General features: G+C 41.3%; 1 pseudogene; it reads right to left on the bottom strand.

The window, feature by feature from the left end:
- Nucleotides 1–20498: 20498 nt before the first annotated feature.
- Nucleotides 20499–24078, bottom strand: LOC113348034 (annotated as a pseudogene).
- Between the last annotated feature and the right edge of the window lie 683 nt (nucleotides 24079–24761).

The raw sequence follows: 24761 nt of genomic DNA, 5'->3' as shown, positions 1-24761 counted from the left end.
TTTTTTTTTTTTTTTTTGGGTTGGGTTTTGAAGCCCAAATTTTAGTTTAAAAGAAACTACAAGCCTAACAAACAACTAAATTACAAGCCCAAATAAAGAAAGAAATAAAAATAAAACTAATTATTACAAACCCACAAAAAAAATAAAAATAAAAATAAAACTAAAATTATTACAATCCCAAATAAAGAAAGAAATAAAATTAAAATAAAAAAAATTATTACAAGCCCACAGATTAAAAATGGAAGCCCACAGGTTGGGTTCTCTTAATGGGTTTAGGCTTACCTTTGAAGCACAGCCCAGCTGCTCAGTTTGGTTGCAAAAGCCCAGTTGGGCTTTGGATCATCCTAAGCTTTGGCTTCAAAACTCAAGGCCCAGTTGGGCTTTGGTCTTTCTTCTCCTTCTGCAGCTTACAGCCCAGTTGGGCTTGGTTCAAATCAGTTCACTTCACAAGCCCAGTTGGGCTTTATCTTACACCAGCTGCAGCAGCTTCAGCAGAGATTGCAGCAGACTTGGCCTGGCACCAGCAGGAGTACCACAGCAGCACAAGTTCTAGCAACAATAGAGCAGCACCAGCTCCACAGCAGCAGCACCACAAGTTCAGAGGCACCACAAGGCACAGAGCAGGACTTCAGGCAGCAGTTCTGACACCAGCAGCAGCAACACCAGGTTCAAGGAAGAACCAGCAACAAAGGTGCAAATGGGCTGCAGTTCACAGCAGTTCACAGCAAGAAATGCAAAAAAAAAATGCTTATACTAAGATGCAGATGATTACACTAATATGCAGATGCTTACAAGAACTACACAGCAGGTATGAGTATGCAAAGAACAGCAAGAAAAACTTCAAAAACACGGCAGCCAAGTCCCCGGCAGCGGCGCCAAAAACTTGGTAGGCTTTTAAAGGAGTAAGAAAATAAGACAAAGGATAAGGGGAGACAGAAAGGCCTACATGTTAAACTGCAAGTGCACAGTTGTCATTGTAGTGTGTATGTGCAAGAACAGGTCATCTCCACAGGGACTAGGGTGTATAGTTGAAGCTTTATGTTTTCCTAAGCTAGTTCTCTAAGTGCAAGGCAGTGAAGTAAATGTGACAGTGAAGTAGAATAAAGACAATGAAGCAAAGGTAACAGTGGCAGTTAACAGGAAACAAAGCCAAATAAACCAAGGCTGTTAGCCAAAGGCAGGGAGGAGATTGCAGCTGTGGCTAAGCTAAGGCTTAGAATCCACCTTGTGTCCTAGCTAAACAATGCAATTCTAGGTTTAAAAACTTAAGCATCCAACTATAATGGGAAGAAAATCAGCTTGCTCACTGATTTTCCCCTAGCATTGACTGTCTTTTGAAAGCACAGTCAATCACAGGCATATCAGAGCACCAACTTCTTCCCATTACTCAAGCAAAACAGGCCTTCCTAGCAATTCATCATTCAATAGTGCACTAAGGTTTCATCAAATCCCTAGCAAATGGAATTAAAACATCATGAACATAATTGACAGTGCAAAACAATTAAAAATATCACAAAACAGTTGAACTAAAAACAGGACAGTTGAGGAACTGGCTAGTCCAGTCCTCTTGGGTGAAGCTCTGGCTAGCCCAGGCATAACCAAAATCAACGCCCAAGTCCCCCAATTTATACATGCAAGTTTCCCCCAAAAAATACCCAAAATCAGAAAACTAGGGTTTCATGAAAAGTGAAATTAGGTCTCACCTAATCTCTGAATCCAATCAATTATCTTCACCCACTCTTCAATTTCTTCTCCTGCGTCTCCTGCTACTCCCAATTGATTTTTTAACCTAACTTATTTCATCATCCCCTAATCCTAGGGGTTCAGAGAAAAATAGGGTTTGGAAATGATGAAAAAAGTTGATAGAAGGATGGTGAACGTGTTGATAATGATGGTTTATAGTGGTGGAGGTATGGAAGGTGCAGACGGAGTTGGTAGTGGTGGCAGAGGCAGAGCAGGTGGTGGTGATGGCGTCTGCAGAGGGAAGAAGGGAGAAGAAGAAGATGGGTTCGATGTCTAGGGTGTGTTTGTTTTGTGGGATATAAACTTAGGTGCTAAGGTGTTGAGCGAGGATAAGTATTTTTGATGTTTCGCGAAGCCGAGCCGTGGGATGTGGAGATGATGGATCGATCTAACGACGAGATAGAAGGAAGCGAGGAGCGACCGTTGGATGCGGAAGTACAACGAAACTGACGGCTCAAGATGAAGTTAGGTGTTGTAGTGTTAGACAGGAGCTTCAGACTTCGATGCACGACGATGAAACGACCGTAGGATGCTGAGATGATCCAATCTGACGGCTTAAGATGAAGGCGGGTATGGATATTGGAAATGGGTTTGGGTAAGGGTTTTGGGCCTTGGATATGCCAATCCCATATCTTCTTTAAGAACAGTTCTTCCTTTTCAAGCCCAGTTCTAGCCTTTTGGTCTTGCGCACAACATTCTTCGCGGCTTCCTTGTGTGATTCCTCTTGGCTTCCACCACTTTTCTGCTCTTTTCCGCTCCGCAATTCATCCAAACTTTATTTATTACCTAAAAATGCAAAATTAATTAATAAAAATATTTATTCTTGAAAACAAAGAAAATACAGAATATGGGATAAAATGTAGAATTAATGCACAAAAGATGAGTTAATTGCCAACAAAAAGATATAGAAATATGCACTTTTTAGCACTCATCACTACGACCCAAAGTCGAAGACTTTAATAATCAAATATGTATCACACAGAAAATTCTACGGTAATAGATAAATATTTCTCCCACAGAAATACCTATGAGTTTTTGTTCCTTCTTTTGATAAATCAAGGTTAACATGAACCAATTGATAAACCAGACTTATATTCCCAAAGAACAACTCAGTATTATCAATCACCTCACAATAACCTTAATCGACTAGCGAAAGAAGATATTGCGGAATCGCAAATGATGAGATGAAGATGTTTGTGACTTATTTTATATCTTTCCTATCACATAAATAAATCTCAAGCCAATCTTACGATTGTACTTAGTACGATAGAAACAACAAGATCAGATCACAATGAAGTCTTCAAGTCGTTAACCTACAGGGTCACGATAGAAACCTAAGGTTAAAGGAGAGTCGACTCTAGATAATACAACTAGTATCACACAGAAGGTGTGGAGATTAGGTTTCCCAGTTTCTAGAGTTCTCCTTTTATATAGTCTTTCAAATCAGGGTTTGCAATCAATGTTAGCTTGGTAACAAAGCATTCAATATTCACTGTTAGATGAAAACCTGATTAGATTCAAGATAATGTGTTTCAACCTTTAGATCAAAATTTAGCTTGTTACACACAAATGAAATGCACGTTTATTTAGGTTTGTGTAACCGTACCCAAACACGTACATCTAGTTGGTTCAATAATAGTTAACAAAATGGTTAGTCATATGAGCACTTTCATATCAACCATATTCTTCTTTACCATAACTAGTTGAAATGACTCAAATGAACTAGTAAGGAGTTGTTCAATTGCTTAGATCTTATAGAAGTATACAAGACACAATCAAATCCAAAATGATTTGATTCACTCGAATCAATTCATGAACTTTATATCCACGGTTTGCAAACTTGCATTCCTTAGTTTATATAAGTTTAAGTTCACAAATAATCGTTTTTAGAAAATAACCAACTTAAGTACGCATACTGGTACGCGGACTTAAGTGCCCGTAATAATTTTGTATTTAGTTCACAACTCCAGCAGAAATTCACGGGATGTGAACTTCCGACAGTACGCGGACTTGGTACGCGGACTCTAGTTCCGGTTTTCCTGAGCAACAAAGTACGCATACTTTGGTTCAAGGAATAAGGACTTATACAAGTATGAGTTACCACACAATGTTTATATCCAACCATGGTTATATAATGTAAACTCTCATTTCAATCATTGAAACATTCTTAGAGGACGTTATATAGTTGTTGTTCACACACTATTTTTCGTCAAAGCAATTTTCAAGTAATTGAAACTTAATATGACTTTCGTCACTAGTAAAGATGAACTTGGACAAAGAGAAAGCTTACCAACACATATTCCGAGAAATAGATAAGCGAGATAAACTCGGCTCGAAATATCAAATGTATATAATCAAAGTCAATATAGGAAAACGACTTTTGTCTCAAGATATGAGATAAAGTTGATAGACTTTTGAGTGATAGATAAGTTCAAGTATCCACATACCTTTTATTCGATGCAGTTCCACCAGTTCTTTGAGTATTTCTTCATCTTTGTATGATGATCGCCATGGAGTCTTGAGCCCAGCTACACTTTCTATCCTAGTCCGAGACTTAGCTATAAGTAGACTAGTGTTGATGGTAGTTTTTAGCTTAGGGTTAAAATCATAAAACCTTGCATCTGATGTGACGTCACTCTGTAAGGAAGTGGATCCATGAGTGTCAACCTATTCACTGGCATATTCATTGAGCCTTTCAATATATTTACATGAAATTTATCCAGACTGGCGCATATAGCAACAATCCCATATGCTCTGTGAATTTCGGCGCCTTGCCTATATTACTTATTAATATAAGACTTACTGAGTACCTTTCCTGTGCAATGTTCCCCGGCAGAACCCTTAATATCGGTAAGGCATGACGGATTTGTGTTCACTCGCAGCAAAGTAGCACGGATCTCCAAGTACCAAAGTTAAGGCCCTTGCACAAAAATACTCAGTCAGAAAGCGCACTGCACTCTGTAACTAAAGAATTTTGTGCCAGCACATAGAATTCAATCAATTTTGTGATAACTCACAAAACTCATGAACCTGACTAATTTACAAAGTTAGGGTATTTGCGCCCTGCGCAGTATATTAGACCCTGTCGGTCGAGACTATGCTTAAACAACTAAGCAATTAATCAGTTGTGGATTAGTAGGAGCAGGGTCTTACCCAAAATCATAATACGAAGAATAGAGGATCCGCGGGGTAGGAGCAGCAATAAACGGGAGCGTGGCCACGCCATAGGCTAGCCAGTGCCGCCGGGCCACGCCCCATGCTACTCAACCGGCCCTTATTCCTTTATCGATCAATCAGGTGGCATTAAACATACCACGCGCACCAAAAGGGTAGTCGCTCCCGTGCTTGGCCGCCCCTACTTTCAGTGACCAATCAGGTTGCTCTAAACCTGCCACATCCTTAAAAGAGGTGGAAATGGTGTTAAGAGGTCTCCATACTAAGTTGGTTTTACAAAACCATGCCAACATGCTAACGGCATGCCAAACATGCCAAAACAAGCATGTCAGGCGCACATGCCAAACACGCCACTTACTGCGACAACATGCTAAAACTTGCCAACCCACTCTCCGTGCGTGACCAGCTTCACAAAAAACTTCAATTTGGCTAGCCTAAACCCTAGGCGCGGCCATGCTCTAGTGGTGGTGGAACAAAACCCTAAATTCTAATCGTGGCACAAAACTATGCCACCTCGGGCCCGCAACATGCCATATATGCTAATTAGGGTTTCGACATGCCAAACCCTAATTTAGGCAAAGTTTTTGTGCCAACCGAGCGAAAAAATGTTCCACAGAACATGGGGATCAATGTGGCCATTGAAACTGATGTTTCCACATCACGTTTGAGTCTAACACCAACGTGCCAAATTTCAGTAGCCATGGCTACGTCAGGCGCCACTTGCACCATCGTGCCAGTGGCATGCACAAATTGTGCCAGCCATTCCACCGTGCTAACGGAATGCACGAACTATGATAGCCATGCCGCAATGACGCTGGCATGCACTAAAGGCGTCATTGTGCCACTATCAGACGCCAACAGAAGGTAGCCATAATCAACGACTACCCTTCCTCAGGAGATGCAATCTTAGCCATCCAAGTTTTCCACTGAACTGACAGACTTGTGGAAACTTTTGGCGACCAACTACCTAAATCTAGTGGTCATGGCTACGCCATGCGCCACTTGCACCATCGTGCTGCCGGCATGCATGAACTATGCCAACCATTCCACCGTTCCACTGGCATGCTCGAACTATGCCAGCCATGCCGCTGGCATGCATTAAAGGCACAAGCGCCAACAGAAGGTAGCCATAATCAACGACTACTCTTCCTCATGAGATGCAATCTCAGCCATCCAAGTTCACCACCAAGATGGAAGGTTTGTGGCAAGTTTTGGGCGACCAGCCACTTAAATATAGTGGCCATGGCTACGACAGGCGCCACTTGAACCACCGTGCCACTGGAATACACGAGCCATCCCAGCCATGCCGCACTGCCTGTGGCATACACCAAAACGCCACTGTGCCATTATCAGGAGCCAACACAAGGTAGCCATAATCAACGGCTACCCTTCCTCATCAGATGTGATCTCAGCCATCGAAGTTTTCCACCGAACTGACAAACTTGTGGAAAGTTTTAGGCGACCAGCCAATACGAGCCTAATAGCATCACATGCTATTTTCCTATGGAAAGCCTCTTGATTTTGACTTGCCACACATAGCAAAGTGATACATGTTTTCCACGAAAACACTCGAGACATCAAACATGTCACAAACTAGGGGATACTCATCAGGGTATTGGTCTGGCGGTTTACAGCGTGCGGCGTGCAATACGCTCGTTACAAGAAAGTGTCATAAAGTGGGGTGGTCAGTAATGGCAAGAAGTAATGGTGTAAACGGATCCTTCATTATGGAAGAATAATTCCCGAAGTTATACGTTACTCCACTCTTCCACCACTCAATCGTTTTCCACTTCCTACGAGGCGAGGGTATGTTTTATTACGACTTGTATAAATAGGTTTCACCTATTTCCACCAGAAGACAATTTTTGGTCAGAGAACAACATAGTATCCAGAAATCACCTGGTAGCTTTCCATTCTGCTAGCCAGTTCTACTTTCTGATACAAGTCATAATCAACCACACCTTCAGGATCAACGATTATGGTCTCAACACTTTCTTCCCTTCCCTCCCTAAGACCAACCCTTCTCCTTCAATTTGTGACCGAAGCAAGCCTGGAACGGCCATTTCTTGGTTTAGGCCAAGATTTTACATATTGATCTCTCGAATCAAAAGTACTCCCATGCATACATTATTTAGGGTTAGACTCGTTTCTCATCCACACACACGAATTTACCAAAACCAGCAGAAACCATTTTCACCCTCAAATAATTGGCGACCACAGTGGGAGATTAAAATCTCGGTTACAATATCTATTTCCAATTTCCAATTTCATTTTTCAACCCCGGTCTCAAGATGGTAAAACTCATGTCCGGATCAGTAACAAACCCTAAGAGCACTAGCGCTGAAATCATCCTCGGTATTAGCGCTCCTTCCAGTGGCATTAATACGCCACCTGCCAACACAAACGGCGGGGAAAATGTTCCTTCAGGCGTTACGCCTCCGATCACCAGAGATAGAGCCGCTGCTGCTACCCCCAACGTTCCTTCAAGTATGACACCTCCAACCATCACCAGAGACGCTGCTACTCCAGCATCAGGGCGAGAGACTGGAGGATCCATAGGAAGCCGATCTTATATTACCATTGATGATCTGATGGAAAGACAAGAAGTTCTTGCTAGAGCTCAGATAGACATGGCTTCGACTCAGAAGGAGGTGCTTGTTTTCCTCAAGACACTAACGGAGTGGCTACCATAGGAATCACGCCAACCAGAGCCAATGAGGAACACCTTCAATACCCTTGGGGTCGATAACTTAGCAGGGCGTACTTTTACAGATAAAGAGATTTGTTCAGGAGCTCCAGCGGAAAGGAACCAACCATCCAATTTCGTCACACGGGAATATTTGGAACGACTCCTTCGAAACCGAGACAAAAGCGATTCCGCAGGCATGCATCAACATTAACCCCCATAACCTCCTAACGTACAAAGAATCCCTCTTTCGATGGGGTACTCTTCGCCTCAATTCTCCCTGTATGACGACACCGGTAATGCGCGTGAACATATCTCTCGATTTTTGGAATCCTTTGGCGAGCAAGAATACAATCATGTTCTCCGTTTGAGAGAGTTTTGGAAGTCACTTACCGGAAGGGCATACACATGGTACAACAACATTGCACCAAGCAACATCTCCAATTGGTGTGACATAGTTACAACTTTCTACAAGAAGTACTTCTTTGTGTCTGAGCAAATTACATTCTAAGATTTAGGAAGGATGTTCCAACGAAACAATGAACATCCAAATGATTTTGTCAAAAGGTTAAGAATTCAAGCGTTGGATTTTCACGACCCAAACGTGACCGAACAACAATTGGTGGATTCTTGCATCAATGGCATGGTTCCCATCTATCGCGCCTTACTAGAGAATATGCGATTTCCAGACATTCTCTGAACTTCATGAGGCTGCTAAACGGTCGGCCACAACAACACCAGCATTGTTGGAAAGAACCATGCCAGCCAAAGGTGAAGACACACGCGAAACTCGAGGAAATAGACGCCTCATCAACAAGCAATGTAACACTGGCTCCTCTGTGATCTTGGTAGAGTAAGGAGGAAAAGGGAAGGCTCCAGCGGAAGAACAACAATCCAAGCGCGCGGCGCCAGCACGTCAGGCGGCTCCACCGCGGAAGACTGCAGCCAGAGCTCCTTTGCGATACCAATAAGCCAGAGAAAATACCTTAGATTTCACGTTCCAAATCGAAGAAGTAATCGAACTCCTGGAGGCATGGATCCAAGATGATGCCATCAAACCTCCCCATATCAGGCGCCTACCAAGTGAGGAGGAAATGGCAAATCCCAAGTATTGCCGCTACCAAGGGTTTTTTCATCACCCAACCAGTGACTGCAATAGATTAAAGCATATATTCAAAGAAAAGGTGGAGGCAGGGAACTTCAACTGGGAAACGAGGTAGTTCATAGAGATCCACTTCCAGTCAGGAGTTGCATGCTTTCTGGGGACTCTGTTCATGAAACCGTGTAATCCATCATGCAACATGTGTGCGAAATCCTCTATTTCTCCAAGGCACGACGTCAAGATATATTTGCAGCCCTTAATCGTGTTGTATAGGGCAAGCGACTTTTTACTGTTACATAGGCCACGCTAGAATCCCAAGCTCTCTCAGGAAGCTGTGCTGGAAAATGCAACTGGGGAATGCTCACCACAGCTTGCTTAAAGAATATCGAGTTTGATAGCACGTTGATCGACGCATCATCTCACTTCAACATCGTTACCATCAAGATCCTGAGAGTCGCAGGAATTTCGAAACATGAGGCTACCCACTCCCCAATCGTGGTCAAGAATTCGGAAGAGGAAGCAATGAATGCGTACGGCTACATTAACCTCGAAATCAAGGTGGGAAATGCTCTAACACGCGGAAAATTCCACATTTCAAAGAATGCCTAAAATATGACATGATTCCGGGACGCTCGTGGGTACATGGAAATAAAGAAAAGTTGGGAGTGTCCCCTTTGCCGGTGTCCATACTTGAAAGAATCTCCAACAATCCATACAATCCTGGAGATTATCAGTTGTCGTATCAACAACTTCCCAATGTAACCCAACTACCTGTAGAGAACCTGCCGACGTTCGTCCGCAGATTCCGAGCATAAGTAAGTTTTATTTAACAACCCTTTCTGCAATCAACCACTTCTCCTCTCGTCCGGACTTGGGGACTCGATCCGATCCTTAAACCGGGCGCCACTAAGAGATGTGAATGGGTTTCCGGTCCTTTCAAGTGTTTTGTCAAAAATATGGAGGATGTCTTAGCCGAGAATAACGGATCCGGAGATCAAGCATCCATGCAGCCTCAAAACCCCTTCCAGGTCGGAGATATGGTGGTGAAAATTTTCGCTCAGCCTCCTTCGTCCAAGCCCGCGGACGAACCCTTCCTAGTAGCAGAAGTCATTTCAGGAGGCTACTGCAAGCTCATCAATGCGGACAAGTTGGAAGGTGTAATAATACATTTCCGCTGGGTCAAACCTTTTAAAACTTGAAAGTGTTACACCGTCTCTTGCCTCAAAATTCTCCTTAGTATTCCTTTCAGGAATTTACCTTTCATTTAATATTTGTAATTCCTCCCAAAGTGATTGCACTGCTTGCATTCATGGATAGGGTTTCAATTTTAATTAAAAGCATCTTCCTTTCAAAAATAAGCTTTCCTGGATTATTTCAAGAGAAAAACACCGATTAAACCCAAACCCTCACAAAAACCATTGTTCATCAAATCGAAACCATAAAAATCAAACCCTACGATAAATACCTTACTCGAAAACACCAAAGAAGAGAATATGCAAGAAAGATAATCATCAAGTGGCGGAACATATATCTTATTCAAGGATATTTATCTTCAAGTCTCAGCTGACGCTCCTCTATTTCTCGTGGCGTGCGATAACTATGATACTACAGAGGGGAGCCAAGAAACAGGTCGATCAAACCTTTAACCATTATTATTATTTCCCCTGTTTTGGGTCGTTATGGATGGTGCCGGCACTCAGAGGTGTTAGCTGCGAAAATAACATGATGTCCATCACGTGTGGAAGTTCCATCCACACTATTTGCGTACGATGTCTTTCCATTTGCTGGATGGTCTAGGAGAATCGAGGAACTTATTTTCGCAAGAGGGGTTTCGGATTCTTTTCAGGTTCAAAGATTTTGTTCATTTATTCAAGACGTGAAACTACAAAAGCTGAATGAAAGAATATTACTTGGTGAAGCCCTAGCTCCGTCATATAAACGAGAAAATAAAAATAAATTCCCGAAAGCATCAAAAGAGGATACACACCAAGAAGAAATAGCAAAAGTGAAAAAAAAAAAAAACTAGTCGTCAATGGAAATCAATGACGCCTCCATCAGAGCTTTTTCAAACACTTGCCCCAGCACCCTCTCTGACAGAAAACATTCCATCCAGAAGCCACTTTAGCAGCAACTTCAGCATCCCATCCAGAAGCCGTTTCAGCAGCAGTTTCGGCATCCACTCCAGAAGATGTTTCAGTCTCGTAAACTGCGTCGACATCTTTCTCAGGAACTTTTCCAACAGCCTCTTGAGGATGCTCCGGCTCGTCCACACCAGGATCAAGGATTACGATACCATTATGGACGGGTTAATTAAACTGGCTCTCACCTAAACTTTTCCTGGATTCAGTCCTTCGTCGTTTCACTCGAGAGGAGAATCGCTCAGCCCTGGCGCTGGTTTGCGGAGAAACTTCATCATATTGAGACTTCCCGAAGAGCTAGGATGCTTCATCATGTCTCCACTTCTCCTCCATGTCCATCGAAGCCATGAAAGCTTGAACACGTACCCGCACGATGCGTAGATGGGTGAGGGACATGCCTTGTATTATCTTTCCAGCCTCATGGAACAAAGAATCGATATTTTCTAATACCTCCTCATGTGAAGAAAACTTGGGTTTGTCGACTTCAAAAAATTTCTCTGAAGAGTCATAGGTACGGTCATCGCCGGAATATCCCATTATATGCTACAAAAAAAATTTACAATATGTGTGCATCGTAAATCTACATGATGAAGAAGACTAAATGGAGAACTAGGAGAAGAGACACGAGACGGTACCTGTTAAGAGGATGGACGCAATTCTATGATGATCTATATGAACGAAAGGTTCAAGATCGCCTCTTATATTGAGCATATTGATGAATCCTGAGAAAGAAAACCATTTTACCAGCCGTGTATTAAGGATCTGAACGCGGGATACTAGTTGGATTAGATACCTGCCTATACGAGATAATTAGGGTTTGGCATCCAAGTCAGCAGCCATCCCCGCCATTCCGTGACCTAGCCAGCGCCATCTTCTCCGCTTCATAGCTAGCCAAAGTCTAGCGCCATCTTCTCCGCTCCACATCCATCCAAAGAAGCGCCATCCTTGCTATTCGAAACATTTCCATGGCTCCAGCACTCCGTAGCCAAAGCAGCGCCATCCATCTTCCCCTAGATAGCCAGCGCCCGTCCACGGACCAAGTTGCAGTGCCACCTTTGCCGATCAGTAGACAAAGTTGTTGCGCTGACGCCAACACCCTATGGAAGATCCAAAGTTATGAAAATCCGCCAAATGCAAGGATCACAGATTCTTCATTCCTTTTGACAAAGGTTAGCCAAATCTTCCTGACAATCTCTTCATGACTTGCCGTTTTGATTTTATCTTATCTGTCACCATCTCATGCTTACCCCGCAACAATGCCACTGACACGGGCTAAGCAGGGGACTTAATGTTGATGGTGGTTTTTAGCTTAAGGTTAAAATCGTAAAACCTTACATCTGATGTAACGTCACTCTGTAAGGAAGCGGAGCCATGATTGGCAACCTCTTCACTGGCATATTCATTGAGCCGTTCAATATATTTACATGAAATTTATCCAGACTGGCACATGTAGCAACAATCCCAGATGCTCTGTAAATTTCGGCGCCTTGCATATATTACTTATTAATATAAGACTCACTGAGTACCTTTCCTGTGCTATGTTCCCCGGCAGAACCCTTAATATCGGTATGGCATGACGGATTTGTGTTCACTCGCAGCAGAGTTGCACGAATCTCCAAGTACCAAAGTTAAGGTCCTTGCATAAACATACTCAGTCAGAAAGAGCATTGCACTCTGTAAATAAAGAATTTTGTTCCAGCACATAGAATTCAATCAATTTTGTGATAACTCACAAAATTCATGAACCTGAATAATTTACAAAATTAGGGTTTTTGCGTCCTGCGCAGTATATTAGACCCCGTCGGTCGAGACTATGCTTAAACAACTAAGCAATTAATCCGTTGTGGATTAGTAGGAGCAGGGTCCTACCCAAAATCATAATACAAATAATAATGGAGCCGCGGGGTAGGAGCAACAATAAAAGGGAGTGTTGCCACGCCATAGGCTAGCCAGCGCCGCTGGGCCACGCCCTATGCTACTCAACTGGCCCTTATTCCTTTATCGACCAATCAGGTCGCATTAAACCTTCCACGCGTACCAAAAGGGTAGCCGCGCCCGTGCTTGGACGGCCCCTACTTTCAGTGACCAATCAGGTTGCTCTAAACCTGTCACAACCTTAAAAGAGATGGAAATTTTGTCAAGAGGTCGTCATACTAAGTTGGCTTTCCAAAACCATGCCAACATGCTAACGGCATGCCAAACATGCCAAAATAAGCATGTCAGGCGCACATGCCAAACGCACATGCCAAACGCGCCACTTACCGCGACAGCATGCCAAAACTTTCCAACCCATTATCCGTGCGTGACCAGCTTCACAACGGACTTCAATTTGGCTAGCCTAAACTTTAGGCGCGGCCATGCTCTAGTGGCGGTGGAAGAAACCCTAATTTCTAATCGTGGCACAAAACTATGCCACCTCGGGCCCGCAACATGCCATATATGCTAATTAGGATTTCGACATGCCAAACCCTAATTTAGGAAAAGTTGTTGCGCCAACCAAGCCAAACAATGTTCCACAGGACATGGGGATCGATGTTTCCATTGAAACTGATGTTGCCACACCACGTTTGAGTCTAACACCAACGTGCCAAAATTTCAGTGGCCATGGCTACGCCAGGCACTACTTGCACTATCGTGCCGCTGGCATACACAAACTATGCCATCCATTCCACCGTGCCACTGGCATGCACGAACTATTCCAGCCATGCCGCAATGACGCTGGAATGCACTAAAGGCGCCATTGTGCCACTATCAGGCGCCAACAAAAGGTAGCCATAATCAACGACTACCCTTCCTCATGAGATGCAATCTTAGCCATCCAAGTTTGCCACCAAACTGACAGACTTGTGGAAACTTTTGGCGACCAGTCGCCTCTAGTGGTGATGCGTGTCGTAACCACAACAAATTAATTAATATTTTTCTCACTAATTAAAAAGTAATATAGCGATAGTAAGGATCGTTCCCACGAGGATCAAGAGGTTTTAGTTGTCTTATAATGTCACAAAAAAGGGGAGTTTTAGATTTTATAAAGTAAAAGAATAAATAAAGCAATTAAAAAGATAAAGTTGAAATCAATAAGAGAGACAAGACCGAGGAATCCTTCTTCGTTGCAAAACAATGATTCAAGTTATGTTCTTCTCCACTTTTTATTAGTCACAGATTATCACCAACCGTAGGTAAAGCATCTAGCTCAGTGCTAAACTCCTAAATCCCTAGTATCACCGGATATGGAAGTTCTCGACTACCGGATTCTATTCACCAAACCACCTAGTAGTAGCTCACTCAAGATGTAATTTAGTTAAACACATTAAGATTTATGAATTTATTAGGTCGATATTAGTAGTTAGACTCTTAGCTCAAGGTCTACTTGCTAACGTTGTTTCCACACACAATTGCTCCACGGAATCCCTCCGCAAGGTCTCGTGTTTGCCACTTGTGTAAAGAGTCAAGAAATGATTACTTATCCCCTAACTTTCACTAGCTTTAGATCAATTAACAAATCAATTTAGTATGCATCCTAAACGACCTATCAATCAACCATGAATGTATAAACATTCCTATTAGTAAAAACAAACGATAATCATGTGAAAATTTCAAAGTAGATTTAAAACAAAACTCAAAACATGTTAAGAACTAGGAATTCATCCTCAATCAATAAAATTAGCTACTCGTGCTAAGGAGTTCACACAAATAATTAAAAGAAGAAATTTGAAAGCAAGCAAAAACACAAGTGTTGTGTGTGTAGAGGTGTGTCAAAAAGTTGTAGAGAACTCCTTTATTTATAGGCTTCAATGCTCTCCAATTCTTGTAGGAAAAGAATCCTCATTCCATAATAACACCACTTTCCCAATTTAAGCCTAATTCCAATTTTAAGTCCAATTCTCCAAATCTCCAGTTTCCATCCAACTTCCAAATCTAAGTATTCACACCCATGAGAAGAATCCACACAAAAATCTATAATTTTTGGGTCACCGGAAAAGTCCTAGGGATCACCGAAAATCGGCCGGGAAAATCACTGCCAATCAACTGAGTTATGCTGCCATCAACGGGATATTCTGTCAAGATTTCGTCAGAGATAACGGTCAATATGGTCAATCCGTTGGTCTGCAGGTCAAGGCTGAGAGAGTGAATCAGCTGGTCTTAATCAGGGCTGAGTTGCCTTACTCGACTGACTCACCGAGTTAGATTTATCGAGTCACTGAGTCGACTCATCAGAGGGAGATTCAGACACAGATTCCTCTGTTTCACAGCATTTCCAGGCCATACTCCGACCTATTTTTCTTCAGCCTTCCCCTGCTCAAATCCTAGAACATACATCTAACAATTCAAACACATTCAGTGCTGCTTTAATTTTCTCTACTCAGCCCACAACTCCACAGGTTTAACAACACTCTTTCCATCTGCTCAGCTGCAATGCCTAGACCTGTAGCCCAATCAATCCATAGCAGCAACCTTCTCTATTCATCTCCAATTGCAGCTGCATCACTTGCACAATCAATCTCCTCCTTTCACAACTCATTCCGCATTGTTCTTGATTCACTGCAGCACAATCTCCACCATTGTAACCCATATCAGCACAATTCTTTCTCCATTCCTGTACTGCAACAACACCAACCATTACTATCTCACAAACCCATTACAATAACACCATTTCCTCCCTGTTTCAGCAGCAGCACCACTATCAATTTTAACCACCAATTCCATCTTCGGTTCAATCAATTACAGAGACCGAATCACCAGATTCATCATCTTCTCAACATCACAGTGAGCTTCTCTTCCTCTTCAATCAATACAAACTCGAACTGAGTTCTTCATATCAACAACATATCTCTTCTGATTCTCTGAGATCTCATTCTACAACTTCATGACCAAACCCATCAGCAGATACCCATTTATCAATTCTTCGAATCCCACCTATCTAACTTCAATTCAAGAACAACAGATTCATCTTCTACAGCTGCTAACCATCTCCATCATTTCGAACACAAATTCGGCCCCAAAATTCCTCCATTGATCGATTTGATCCAAACAACATCTCTGATTCTTCTTCTTCTCCAATATCTTCTCATCTGTTGATTTCAGAAAACCCACAGATCCCCTTTTATCTTCATCTCAATCCACCGAAATAACTCAACCCCATTTCTGTCTTCTCGTTCTATGAATCGATCTTCTTAATTTCAACACAATTCCATTTCAATCACTCTTTTCTAGTGGTTTCCTCTCTAAATCTCTCGGACACAACAATAGCAATAGCACCACTGCTAATGGATGCGCCTCTATCTCATCTCAATTTCAGGAGTAGTCTTGAATAAATGAATGAGAAACGAGTTTCTCGATTTAGGGTATAGAAGTAGGTTATATTCGATGTCTGGTCACCTTGATAAGAGATATCCCACCTGGAAACCCCTTAACATGAGCTGGCTGTCTTTTATACTTCTTCAAAACAGAGTTTCTCCTTAACCTTGGTTGGGCTCCAGATAGTGTTCGCACTGGAAATTTCCTTTTTTCCCTTTCGACTCAATTTGGGTGATTTCTTCTTATTTTCCTCCATGCGACTCTAGAGTATCTATAAAACTCAAAAACACGCGTAAAATACATAATTTACAAGAAAACATAGCAGAGAAAGCATAACTACTACATAGTAAATTAGGTGTTTTAGACACCTATCAAGTGGCCATGGCTACGCCAGGCGCCACTTGCACCATCGTGCCGCTGGCATGCACGAACTATGCCAGCCATTCCACCGTACCACTTGCATGCACGAACTATGCCATCCATGTCGCTGGCATGCACTAAAGGTGCCATTGTGCCACTATCAGGCGCCAACAGAAGGTAACCATAATCAACGGCTACCCTTCCTCATGAGATGCAATCTCAGCCATCCAAGTTCGCCACCAAGCTGGCAGGCTTGTGGCAAGTTTTGAGCGACCAGCCGCCTAAATCTAGTGCACATGGCTACGCCAGGCGCCACTTGCACCACCGTGCCACTGGCATGCACGAGCCATGCCAGCCATGCCACACTGCCACTGGCATACACCAAAATGTCATTGTGCCATTATCAGGCGCCAACACAAGGTAGCCATAATCAACGGCTACCCTTCCTCATGAGATGTGATCTCAGCCATCGAAGTTTGCCACCCAGCTGATAAACTTGTGGCAAGTTTTAGGCGACCAGCCAAGACGAGCCTAATAGCATCACATGCTATTTTCCTACGGCAAGCCTCTTGATTTTAACTTGCCACACGTAGCAAAGTTCTACATGTTTTCCACGAAAACACTCGAGACATCAAACATGTCACAAACTGGGGGATACTCATCAGGGTATTGGTCTGGCGGTTTACAGCGTGCGGCGTGCAATACGCCCGTTACAAGAAAGTGTCATAAAGTGGGGAGGTTAGTAGTGGCAAGAAGTAATGGTGTAAACGGATCCTTCATTATGGAAGCATAATTCCTGACGTTACGCGTTACTCCACTTTTCCACCACTCAATCGTTTTCCACTTCCTACGAGGCCAGGGTACGTTTTATTACGACTTGTATAAATAGGTTTCACCTATTTCCACCAAAAGACAAGTTTTGGTCGGAGAACAACATAGTATCCAGAAATCACCTGGTAGCTTTCCATTCTGCTAGCCAGTTCTACTTTCTGATATAAGTCATAAGCAACCACACCTTTAGGATCAACGATTCTGGTCTCAACACTTTCTTCGCTTCCCTCCCTAAGACTAACCCTTCTCCTTCACTTTGTGACCGAAGCAAGCCTGGAACGACCATTTCTTGGTTTAGGCCAGAATTGTACAGATTGATCTCTCGAATCAAAAGTACTCCCGTGCAGTACATTGTTTAGGGTTTAGACTCGTTTCTCATCCACACACACGAATTCACCAAAACCAGCAGAAACCGTTTTCACCCTCAAACAACTAGAAATCAACATTTATAGTTTTGATCACTAACATTGACAAACATGCTTGAGATAGCAACGCATGCGAGTTCGACCGAGCAATGCTCTAACAATCTCCCCCTTGTCAATTTTAGTGACAAAACTATCAATACATATGGAATACAAAAATAGATAAATAAACTTTTGTAGCTTCTCTTCCACATGCCTGATCTTCTTGGTTCTTCAACGTTACTCGAAATCTTCGTCGCTTCCAAGTACTCCAATGATCCCAAAGGTTGTAAGTTTAGTATCACCATTGTTGAAAATCTGTTGTCATAACAATGAGAAAACAAGAATTTTCAATCATTGTTATACAGTGTCATAGTATTATTACACAGCATCAAAGTTCAATTGTATCACAACTTCGACAACAATACCATGGCGATATGTATCACTCCCCCTTAGTCAATACTCCATCTCACATGGAAACCACTCCCCCTTACATAATGATCCGAAAACCATATGTATCTGTAGTACGAACTACACATTAATTCTCCCCCTTTTTGTCAATAAAATTGGCAAAGGTACGAAAACTAGTGGGATCCTAATGAAATTTCCATAGAGACATTTCATGACCAAAAAAAAGGACATATCAACTTTTTAGATGCAATCATATAGCCGAACCTAAATGCTTTCATCAAGGAGTTTAACAAAAGAGAGGTTACATGAAGGTTTAACAAACTTCCAATGCCGATTTACGAAGGGAGGAAATGATTTTGTGAAAAGGAGATGGCTGATTTTGTTTGAATGTGAAAGAAAAACATTTAAATTTACGATAAAGCCGGTAATTTTTAAATTTTAATCCAAATGATAATTTAGGAATCGTGATTTAGGGGGAAGGAATTACGTGAGGGGGAACAGGTGACTCAGCATGGTTATGACATAAAATTGAAGCTATCCCTTATAACCCAAACGTTAAATACGGCCTCCACTATTTTTTCCCCATATCGAACACTTTATTCTTCTCTGCATTTCCTAGGAAAAAGTGCAAGTCCAAAAACCCTAGTTTAGTTTCGTGAAAACAAAAGAAGAAAACCATTGCCTAGACACAGTTGAAATACCATTGAAGTTAGGCTACTAAAACAAAAAGAACACTTCCAGTTCCAATCACATTAACTGCATCTTGAATCTCTTGTAACCGACAATCCTAACAAATCCATAAAGCTATTACAATGAGTAATTATGAAGATGTTGGGCAAGAATTATGTAAAAACAGTGGTGATTTTGGGCAAGAATTCTGTTAATTGTTGCTTCGATGAATTTCAAATTTGTTTCTCAAGGAGGTTATAGATATTTTAATAAGAGTTTCGCAATAGTGTTTTAGTTTTTGGTAATTATCTTCTTGTGATTTCTTCATAATCAATACTGGAAAACGTTTGATAAGACACAATGCGAAATCTGCAGATAAAACAATCATTTGTATCTGTCACGAACGTCTATATATGCTTAATAGAATGGCCTAAGGGTGGCTACGTTGATAAAAATTCCAGACGCCACATACGTCTGTATATGCTTGACATAGAAAAGAAGAAATAACTAGTAGTTTTAATTTGCTGTCTTACAGTAGTTACCCCTTGTAATAATCTTACACCGTCTTGATCTAAGAACGGGGTTGGTTCTTGTCCTTTCTTACAGAGTACAGATATTGAACTGTCTCCTTTTGCTCAACTGTAACACATAGAAGAGAAATTTCAAGCGGCGTCCTTCCAAAGGCATCACGTATCTGTCGGTTACGGATTTTTATTTACCGTCACCAGATTCACCTTCAAAATCTCCATGCATAGCAGCACTATGACATGTTGTGTAACCATTGTCAGTGGTTTTACATTCCAAATATTTCTGGCACCATGAGTCTAACAATCTCTTTTATAATCTTGATACCTATCCTCCAATGTATAGCCATATATAATGCAGTTAATGAGTCATTTTGGATTCCCTCATCAACTACTTTGGGGTTGTTTTAAAGAATCTTCTTAACTGTTCCAAATTCATTCTTCTCATGTGTTTTACATAGTATGTCGTTTCTACCAGTAAAATAACTTCAAGAGAGTGGATGTTCTTTTAGTTAAATCATATCCAGAATATTGTTCTAGAGTTGCATAGTTCCTGCATCAGTGTAAGTTAATATTAATGTATGGAAAAAGAGAAAAAATGAACCATGACTTGACCATTGCATGCTAATCAACTTCTAGTGGATTGCAGAGAAATGAAGTCTCTGGCAGTTTCAGAAGAGAGGAGGAAGAGAGCGGGAATTGGTACCCCACCCACACAAATTTTGAGAGCGTGTATTCATTATTCTTCCTGAGGTCATCCCCCTATCAAAGTGGGTACGGTTGGTTTTAAAGTTTTTTCCCCCTAAATCAGGGATTCAGGATTCTAACTTAGTGTTCTGTCAGCCACAAGCTTATCCTTTATCATACCATTCAATATGGTTTTAACTTGGTAGCCCAAGCCCATTTTAGGTGGCCTCCAAATTAGTCTTTCTATAGTTCCCACTCTACCCACCATGCCACAACAGCCAAACCTTCCGGGCAACCCTGGTGAAGCAATCAGTGACTCAATTACAATTCGTTATCATCTCTCTCAGTGAAACTTTTACCTGAGTCACTGTGCCCAATTTGACTTCTGAGTTGTAATTATAGTATTACAACTCTACCAAAAGCAACTTCAAGCGCTTAAGAGCAGATTCAACTTGATGCCCAACAATCAACATTCAGCTATGCACTTGAAGCTTGAACTTGATCAGCAACGAGCTTTGCGAACCAAGACGACTCGTTCTCTAACAAATTATTTGGTGAGCCATATTCCACGACTTGGCCTGTCGAGTACCAAATCACTTTCCATATCACATACTTCCAATGGTATAATAAAAGACAGAAAAGAAAAGGTAATTAATATACAAGATGATATAACAGACTATTGTTTTTCGCTAACCTTTATCCAAAACAAGGACAGCATCACTATTAAGGACAGAAGTTATGCGATGTGCAATTATGATAACTGTAGATTCTGAAAAGTGTTGCCTGAGTGTTTCCTGCATAAGGGTATCTGTTGCAGTATCTACTGACGAAGTAGCTTCATCAAGAACCAAGATTTTGCTCTTCTTAAGCAGTACTCGACTTAGGCATACCAGTTGCCTCTGGCCCATACTCCAATTTTCTCCATTTTCAGCAACTACATTAACAAAGTCATTGGTAGGTAGATACGAATGTAATGTATAATTTTTATGGGTTACGATATGGCTAGATGAATTTCAGAAACAACAAACAAACCTGGGGAGTCAAGTTTTAGTTCCTTCTTCCGTACTTCATCTCCAAGCTTGCACTTATCTAACGCCTATCACAGTTGAATAAGATACATTAGTTATAGTTGATCAATTGCATCATGCCCGCACAAATCTTGCTTCTTCATGCTTGTACATTAAAAATTCATTGTCTTGATTATTTTCTTAGAGAAAAGCATTACCTCCCATATCTGGTCGTCTGAGTACTCTTCGAGCGGATCTAAGTTACTGCGCACATTCCCTTCAAACATGGTTGGGTCTTGCGGAATTATACTTAGTTTGGATCTCAAGTCATGCAATCCAATAGTTGATATGTCGACACCATCTATTAGAATTTTTCCTGCAGAAGCTTCCATTATGCGGAAAAGTGCTTGAACAAGGGTTGATTTTCCACTGCCTGTTCTGCCAACAATACCAGTTTTCATCCCTCCACGAAAAGTGCATGTAACACCATCTAATATAAGTGGCAAATGTGCCGCATATCGAATCTGCAAAGATTTTTCACATTATGTTATAACGAAAAATATCCATGCTTGGTTCTATGTACAAAGATATAAACCCTTGTTAAGTATGTTTAGAACCGGGGTGATATTGTTCACCAAGTATGATCAAAATAAGGATGTGGCTGAAATTAATTGCTTACCTTTAGTTTGTAGACGGTGACTTCTCCAAGAGAAGGCCAATTTGAGGCTGGCCTATGTGCTTCTACTACAAGAGGAGCTTCACTGGGAATACGAATGTACTGGAGAATCCTTTCAACAGAAATTATATCTCTCTCAATAAGACCATAAAGCCATATGAGCTTAACTTGCAGTGAGTTCAAGCTAAGTCCATAAGTTACCACTAACCCTGCTATGGCTACCAATAAACAAAAAAGTTGTATAAGTAACAAAAGTCATAGGAATTAAGTATGGACACAAATGACATTACATTTAGACTGAAAGGATTTGATGATCTGATACCAGCAAAGGAGAATCTTACCAGGATTAATAGTCCCCTGCGGTATAGAGATTAAGAAAACTAAAGATAAAGCAAATGTGAAGGATGATAACACGTCTAAGCGAAAACCCAACCACTCATTTGCACCGACTGAATAGAATTGCGGCCGTGAACTACGGTCGATCAATTTCATGTTTGTTTCCTTGAATCTTGAATCCTGCTCAAAGCACTTGATAGTTGTCAACCCTGAGATAGACTCAATGAAGTGTTGTTTAAGTGGGGCACTGCTTACTCCCTTCAACCGTCCTGGTTCTCTTGTTGCAGTTATGCTGTATTGCTAGAAAAAGAAAAAAAAATTGTAGATAGTTGAAGTGGTATAAACAAAAGGAAGAATTTTGCAAAACAATATGCTACCAAGCCAAGAGTGCTATGTGTTTGTGTAGGGGTGAATTTAAAAGAATAGAGGACTATGTTCAGTATTGCCTGATACCAAATGCAGAAAAGAGCCACCGGAACATAAATGAGGTAAATTTGCCATCCCCCCTGCCCCATTACTCCAATAACAGCCAAAAGTCTTACTGCGTTCATTACCAATCCCCCAAACATCAGCGCAGTGTAGCAATCTACTTCATCCTGATCTTCAGATGCCTGGAATAAGAAATAAGACTATATAAAGTAACCCCAATATAATGGTTTGGAATCATATTATACAGAAGAAACCTCTTCAAAGATCAAACACAGAAGAAAATATTTGTATGTGCTGATTGACTTACTCTATCTAGTATTCCTCCACTCGGTGTTGCATCAAAGAATGACATCGGGGCACGGAAGATACATAAATGCATTCTTTTGAAAAGAATTGTGGCAGTCTTGTACCCAACTATTACAACAAGTACAACTCTAATAAACACAAAAAGGGAACTTAAGGAGGCCAAAGCAGTATAGGTAATGAGAGTAGAAGCTTCAATAGGAGAACTGACATCCTTAGACACAGGAGTACGAGAAGATATCCAGTAATCCCTTTGAATCTGGAGTATCTGATAGGCAACCTGCGCTAATACTATAAACGGCACCAAAGCTCCTTTAAATGTTGCAGTAATATACTTCCAGTAAACTTCAACACTAACTCGTCCTTTTTGTCGATCCTCTTCTTGAACAAGTTGTGCTTGATTATCATGTAGTACATCTTCATGCATATTACCTTCTATAACACCTGTTTCATCATCAAAGTTACTAATGATATCAGAAGAAAGTGATCCTGTCTCTGGTGCCGATTTCTTGTGCCCAAGTAAAGCCTTCTTATGTGCACCCACCAATTCCATAAAATCAGTTCCGGATGTCAGTATCTCATTATAGGTCCCGGATTGCGTGATTTTTCCCTCTTTCAATACCTGCAAAGTAGAATGTTATGTTCAGAGAATTAACCATCTCAAAAATTTAAGTCTGGATTCTTGTCTCTTACCAGTATAAGGTTGGCAGAAGGTAAAAACTCCACTTGATTGGTTGTGTAAATCACTGTTTTCGATTTCAGAAACTTGAGTAGGCACTCCTTCAATGCAGAACAAACATATTTCAAAAACTAGAGTAGCCATAAAAAAAAACATCACACGCACAGTTTATAAGTAAAAAAAAAAAGAAAAAAATGTCAGATATACCTTATACAGATGCGTTCCAGTATGAGCATCTAGTGCACTGAAAGGATCATCAAAGAGATATTTCTGCATCTTGATATAAAGCGCGTGCAATTTGTATTCTTTGCTTCTGACCTCCACTCAAGTTAATACCTCTCTCCCCTATAATTGTTTGATCCCTGAAAGGCAGCACACCAAGGTCCTTTTCCAACGAACATGCTTCTAGAACCCTTCCATACTTTTCTCTGTCCATCTCCTTCCCAAATAGTATGTTTTCCACTATAGTTCCACTTTGTATCCAAGGTGACTGAGAAACATAAGCCTTTCTTCCACGTAATCCAATCTCGCCTGATAGATTCTTCATTTCACCCAATATACAAGCAAGCTTGACTTTCCCGAGCCAACTGTACCGCATACACCCACCCTCATGCCATTAAACACTTGCAAATTGACATCTTTCAATGTAGGAGTTTCCGAAGAAGACCAAGAGAAATTTCCATTTTTTATATCAATGGCAACTTTTGAAGTACTAGGAAGTTCTGTTATGTAATTAGCTTGGACATCTTTCTGACGCAAAAAACAAGAAATCCTGTCGAGGGAAACTTTGGCTTTAGAAAACTTTAACGGGGGTTAGTCGTGGGAGAGTTCGAGAGATTTTAATGTATTTGTGTTTTCTCCTGTTATTCGTGGGGGAGTTTGAGGGAGTCTGTCCAAATCCCCGTTAATCGTGGGGGAGTTTAGAGGAGTCTCCTAAACTCCCTAAAAAACACCTGTTAGTCGTTGGGGAGTTTAAAAAAAGCTCTTGAACTCCCTGTTAGTCATAAAACCCTACAATACTAGGGAGTTGGTTGCTTTAGAGAGTTCAAAGGAGTTTTTAGTGTATTTTGGTCTCACAACAAATCTCTCAAAAGAGTAGAGATTTGGGAAGGAGTTTGGTGCGTAGAAAACCATAGGAGAAAGAAGAGGAAACGTTTTTTCCAGGTATGTTTTTTTTTCTTCTTTGATCTCCATGATTGTTTATAGTTTGATTTGTGTACTATTTTGATTGTTTTTCATATCTTTGATCTCCATGATTGTTTATTTTGATTGTGTATAGTTTTTTTTGTGCGTACTCTCTCTCTCGGTCA

This window comes from Papaver somniferum, chromosome 2 (assembly GCF_003573695.1).
Source record: "Papaver somniferum cultivar HN1 chromosome 2, ASM357369v1, whole genome shotgun sequence".
In the NCBI taxonomy this organism is placed as follows: Eukaryota; Viridiplantae; Streptophyta; class Magnoliopsida; order Ranunculales; family Papaveraceae; genus Papaver; species Papaver somniferum.
Note: the sequence above shows the minus strand (reverse complement) of the source record. Positions and strands in the feature narration are given on the sequence as shown.